The sequence below is a fragment of the Myxocyprinus asiaticus genome, chromosome 34 (genome assembly GCF_019703515.2).
Source record: "Myxocyprinus asiaticus isolate MX2 ecotype Aquarium Trade chromosome 34, UBuf_Myxa_2, whole genome shotgun sequence".
NCBI lineage: Eukaryota > Metazoa > Chordata > Actinopteri > Cypriniformes > Catostomidae > Myxocyprinus > Myxocyprinus asiaticus.
In genome coordinates this window covers 17,293,107-17,299,514 of record NC_059377.1, presented here as the reverse complement: position 1 = coordinate 17,299,514, position 6,408 = coordinate 17,293,107, and the positions used below count along the sequence as shown (strand labels likewise).

At 47.1% G+C, this 6,408-nt stretch overlaps 1 protein-coding gene across 1 annotated transcript in view; it reads right to left on the bottom strand.

The window, feature by feature from the left end:
• LOC127425738 (ataxin-1-like) overlaps positions 1-6,408 on the bottom strand; it is a 391,578-nt gene that overhangs the window by 88,212 nt on the left and 296,958 nt on the right. The window lies entirely within an intron of this gene.

The window sequence follows — 6,408 nt, the reverse complement described above, 5'->3', positions numbered from 1 at the left end:
GTTTCATTTAAAATTTTTAACTGTTCATGTTATGCATAAGACTTAATTTAGTCATGTGTATTGTCATGTATCTGCGGAAATAGTTTGTTAGTATTACTGAATCTATGCTTATTTAAAGACATAGTAGATAGTATTATGAACACTGATTTTCATAATAACAGTATATTTCAAGGAGGTCTACTGTATAATACCTGGAGAGAGCTATCCCTTAGCATTCCCATTCATCTCAGTGGCAGTTGCTCGGCTGGCTTGTGACCCACTGGAAGTATGCAATCTGCTTGCGGGTATCTTCGCTCATGACCACTTGGTTCCAGAGACAATTGTTTTAAGCCATTCATCTTAATACCATGCGACTAATCACTCTGAAGCCACAGGAACATGACATACAGACAATGATTGTAATTGGCTGATGGCAGCACAAGAATGCGCACAGTCCCAAATAGTTCACTACAGACGTTCCTGAGCTTAAAGGCAGCAGACAGGAAAAAATATGTCCATTTCACGCTTTTAAGAGCCCTTAACAAATCAGTCATTGGCAAAGCATTTAATATAATGAAATATTTACGATTTATTTGTTGCCTGCAAAAATTATATTTCTTCACATTGCACGGCTACTTTTGAAAGACCATCGGTGGAGAAAGATGCTTTTTGTCCTCTCCCTAACCCAGAAAGAGACTTTCAGCTGGGATGAGAGTGCTTCGGAAGCATGATCTTGCGCTTAGGCCGAGGCCGCTGGGGCCTAACCGCTTGCTTAGTCTCAGTCTTCTCGACTGCCCGAGAGAGGACCTGAGCCAGTTCAGCGTCGGAGTTTTTCACACGATTTTAATTCCCTCAAGGAGAAATACCAGCGAATTCATCAGTCGAGTGAAACTAGGCCTCACCTTCAGATGTTACGGTCGACATAGCGTCCCTGTCTTTGTCATAACTGCAGAACTTTATCGAACCATGCGCACCCATAGTGGGACACAGGTCGTCACAGGCGTACTCCATGGCCGAAGAGGCTTGAAATGGAGGCGGAGAGGAACTTTTTCACACAAGTTCTGTTTCGGGTGCTGTCTAAGGCTGAAACTAAAATGAAACTTGCATTTATCTTACCAAGGCATCGAAAGTTATTAAATGGCTATTAATGATATTTCAGAAAATAAATTATAATGGCTTTGGTAAGACTGGGTTTTAGATGTAGGCTGTGCCTATCTGTCAAATACACCTATCACGTCGCATGCGCAGACTGCCTTGTTTTAAATCCGGGCCTTTTCTGCACTTTTTTTTAAATCCTTGGAAATAGTGTAAAATGGCTTTCCAATTATCAAAATATATCAATTCAATTTATTAAAGGTGACTTTGTCTCAAATTCTGACAGATGCAATAATTGCTCATAACGGACTTAGGAGTGGTCCGAGGCTCTCGTTAATTTATAAACGTTTTTACGTGCTATTTAGATAACTGTGTAACGTACTGGCCATGGAGACAGTGTTAGGATCCATGTGCAGGAAGTTTATTAAAAGAGATATAAGCAACGGCAGGCAGAGAGATCCAATAAACCAAATAGACAGTCCAACCAGGCAAACAAAACAAAGGGTTATCCAAAAAGCAGTAAATCCAGGAAAAACAGGCAATGGTCATAACATGAATAAAACAATGGCAATGGAAAAATGCTCGGTAAGGCAGGGTAAACTGGCAAAACTTAGGACAGAACAATGGAACTCCATGGCTATATATACACATGTAGTAAACAGGAAATGAGCAGTGAAGAAATGGGTGAAGATCAGTATTCGGGAGATGGGTAACAACCTCAGATGTTACAGAACCCCCTGCCTCTATGAACAACAACTGGTGTTCTTCTGTTGGGACGACCCCTTGGTCATGGTGCTGGACGATTAGGATGAGCTTGGTGGAACTCTTGGATCAGGGACGGGTCCAGTATGTCCTTGGCGGCTACCCACGATCTCTCCTCTGGTCCGTAACCTTCCCAGTCCACCAAGTATTGCATCTGGATCCCTCATCACCTTGAGTCCATGATCTCTCTGACCATATACGCGGATTCGTGATTCCAGGGCCAGACGCCGGGTGGACTGGTTTCAGTAAGGACACATGGAAGGAAGGAGAGATGCGGTAGTTAGCAGGAAGCTCTAATCGGTAAGTAACTGGGCTTATTTGACAGATAATTCTGAATGGACCCACCTTGGACTGAGCTTCCTGCAGGGTAGCCGCAGCTTGAGATCCCTTGTGGATAACCAGACCCTCTGTCCAGGCTGATATTTGGGGTGAGGGCACATCCACCGTTCAGCCTGAAAGCATTGCGCTCGGACCGCTCGCTGTAGCCGGACATGTGCACTGTCCCACACCCTTTCGCTCCGCCTAATCCAATCGTCCATCGCTGGCACTGTAGATGGTTCTCCTGACCAAGAGAACATCGGGGGTTGGTAGCCCAGCACACATTGGAAGGGGGTTAGTCCCGTAGAGGTATGAGTGAGGGAATTCTGTGCGTATTTGGCCCAGGGCAAGAAGTCGCTCCACTTTTCCTGTTCACGGCTACAGTAGTCAATCTCCTGGTTTAAACGTTACACCTGTCCATTGGCTTGGTGGTGATAGCCTGAGGTGAGACTCACATTGATGTCCAGTTGCTTACAGAACGCCTACCAAACTCGGGATGTGAGCTGTGAACCTCAATCGGACACGATGTCTTCTGGTAATCCATAGACTCTGAATACTTGGTGAAATAGAGTGTTAGCAGTTTCCATAGCCGTGGGTAAACCCTTGAGAGGGACAAGTCTACATGATTTTGAGAATCGGTTGATAATTACTAGTATGGTGGTGTATTTGTTGGAGTTTGGCATGTCGGTGACGAAATCGATGGACAGGTGGGACCATGGTCTTTGGGGTATTGGCAGTGGTTGGTGTAATCCCGGGGCAGTTCCCTGGGGGTCATAGGTTGTGCACACACTTGACAAGACTTCATATAGTTAGTAACATCACGAATCACAGATGGCCACCAGAAGGAATTACGTACCAGTGTGCTTGTTCTTTGGATGCCAGGGTGTCCTGTGCTCAATGAAGTGTGGACCCATTGGATAGTTCTCAGACATAGAGCTTGTGGTACAAAGTGCTTGGCTGGGGGGGCAGTCAGGTGGTGATGGTTTGTGCTGTTGTGCTCGTTGCATTTCTTCCATGATATCCCAACTAATCGGTGCAATGATGACAGATGGTGGTAGGGTTGATCCAGGATGAGGTTGGATGCCTGCATGAAAGTGCATCTGCTTTGCTATTTTTGCTGCCAGGGCGGTAAGTGATGATAAAATGTAACCTGGTGAAGAACAATGACCATTGGGCTTGACGTGGATTCAGTCTCTTGGCTACCTTGATGTATTCAAGGTTCTTGTGATCAGTGATAACTTGGAATGGGTGGACTGCCCCCTCTAACCAGTGACACCACTCTTCGAGTGCTGCCTTCATGGAAAGTAATTCCTTGTTCCCCACATCATAGTTTCATTCAGCAGAATGTAACTTTCTGGAGAAAAATGCACAAGGGTAAAGCTTGCCTGGGGTACTGCGACGTTGTGACAGGACCGCTCCAATCCCACAATTAGAAGCATCTACTTCTATGACAAAAGGAAGATTGGGGTCGGGGTGTTTCCGTATAGGAGCGGTTATGAAGCTTGACTTGAGGGTGACGAAGGCTTGGTATGCGGCATCGTTCCATGGCAACTTGTTGGGTTTTCCCTTGGGCAATGACGTGAGTGGTGCTGCAATGATACTGTAGTTCCCCTTCTGTCACTCACTCAACGTTGTGTCGATGTAGTGACACTAGGGGTCACTCTTGAGAGCCCTGAACACCTCTATTCTTTTGAGAAAAGGCCAATGAGAATTGGCGAGTGGAATTTGCATGCCACTCCCCCGGACATATGGGTATAAAAGGAGAAGGAATGCCCACTCTCATTCAGATTTTTTCTTCGGAGCCGAGCGGTTGTACTATCAGCGAGCTGAATACTACTGCTGTTCCATTCACCTCTTAAGAAGCGTATGCTGTTGGATATATGGCACATTTCCAGCAGCTTTCTCTCCTTCCTCTTTCTCTCCAGATTTCGCCCCTGGGCACTTCGACAGTGCTAAAAGAGTGTATATTCCTGTTAAAGAGTATATTTTCTCTATTAGAGCACACACATTGACATTGAATGTCTTTTTAAAGACGCGTCTTTATAAAGATGCCTTTCTGTCTTTGTGTGATTCCTGGATGCGGTCGTTATCTCTCCGCCTCCGACGGCCATGGGCGCTGCCTCACGTGTCTGGGCAGCGATCACACTGAGGCACCGTTTGTGGATGGTTCATGTTCTCATTGCGAGAATATGACCATGGCAACGTTGCGGTTGTGGCTTTCCTTCTTCCGAAGCGGGAAAGCCACTCTAGCCGCCCCCTGCGCTGCGCCTTCTACCCACGGGAAAGCCACTCTAGCCCCCCCCCCCCCCCCCCCCGGTCCTTTCTTCCCAGAGGTGCACGACGAGCTGAAGAGGTCGTGGAGGGCACCTTTCGCTGCCCAAAACAGACTTCCAGGTTTGTCCGCTCTCACTACCCTCGACAGGGTGGCGGTCCATGGGTACACGGAGGTCCCTCAGGTGGATAAGGCGGTTGCGATGCATCTGTGCCCGCAAAATGCCATCACCTGGCGGGATCGTCCGGCGCTCCCCTCCAGAGCCTGTAGGACTACGTCGTCTCTGGCGACCAAAGCCTGCAATGCCACTGGACAGGCCGCCTCCGCCCTGCGTGCCATGGCCATCCTGCAGGTACACCAGGCCAAGGCACTAAAAGAACTGCACGTGGGTAGTCCTGATCCCGATGTGCTGCAGGAGCTGTGCTCGGTGACCGACCTCGCCCTCTGGGCAACGAAGGTCACAGTGCGAGCACTCGGGCAGGTGATGTCTACCTTGGTGGTCCAGGAGCGCCACCTGTGGCTGAATCTGGTCGAGATGAGAGACGCCGACAAAGCATGCTTTCTCAACGTGCCCATCTCCCAGATTGGACTTTTCGGCGACACCGTTGAGGACTTCGCCCAGCAGTTCTTGGCGGTAAAGAAGCAGACGGAGGCCATCCAGCACATCTTGCTCCGGTGCAGCCCAAGATCCCACACCCCGTCTGCTTGCAGAGGGCGTCCCCCTGCAGCAGCGAAAGCCCAAGCGGCTCCGCCTCAGCCCAAGCCCAGCTCTCGACCCCAGCGTAGAGCCCCCCGCAGGAAGCTGACACCCCCCATCTCACGGGCCGTCACGAGGACCCGGAAGGCTCCTAAGCGCCCCTGAGACGGACGACCCAGGGAGCAAGACGTCCGCTATGGAGCTGGTATCCAGACCACTCCATTCCCCGGTGGAGGGCCGGGAGGTAAATCTTTTGTTTCCTTCTTTTTGTTTGTCCCCAAATTGCCAAAAAAGAGCAGTTTCCTTGGGTCACATAATCGGTGTTCATGACCACCATTGTCACGGCGACCAGACACCGAGCACTCGTAGCCAGGGCCCCGCGAACGCGGTCCCCCCGAGGGGTCCTCCTTCTCAGTCGCTAACCTGCCCTATGCCGGATAGTAGGCCTACTTGTGTACGACTAACGTTCTACTTAATGGTTTTTCTACTTAATCCATCCATGGTGTATTTTTATTCATCATTGTTTTTTATTTTCCTGAAAATTATATAGAGGTATGCCATTCTATTTATGTATGTACATTTAATATATTGAAGTGTGGGATATGAAAAAGCCGGACCAGAGTTTGAGCGGAGTGACTACAGAATGCTGGGATGGAAAATTCATTACACATAACTGCTTCTGTTTTCTCTGTTTATAGCCAGAGTCCGAAGCATTCAGTGCTATTTTCCTGTTTCTCTCAGAAATGCATACATTTTTTCTTTCTGAAATGGTAGCACATATTTATGGTGTAGCTGTGGAGAAAGGACCTCAAGAATGAGTCCAGCCCTGGGGCCCCTGGCCCCCTAAGTCTGGCCCTGTTCACATGACACAACACTAGTTGAAGTTTCTGAAAGATGCCTCTCAAAAAAAGTAACCTTTTGTTTCAATTGATTGTACATAGACAAATATCCAGTGTTGGTTCTCTGTGTTCTAAATTATCATTTAAGAATTCAAATCAGTGCTCGCCAGTTTTTTCAAGTTTACAGAATACACTGAAAATGTTAACAGATGAAATCTTAAAAGAGGGGACCTTGCTGCCAAATCAGTTATGATGTTTATTAAAAGATAATAATTTGTATATTAAAGATGGATAATAAAATTATATTTTGAATATTATGCATATAGTATATGTTATTAATATTATAGTATTTATATTATTATGTATATTATTACCAGTACATACAGTTGTGCTCAAAAGTTTGCATACCCTGGCAGAAATTGTGGAATTTTGGCATTGATTTTGAA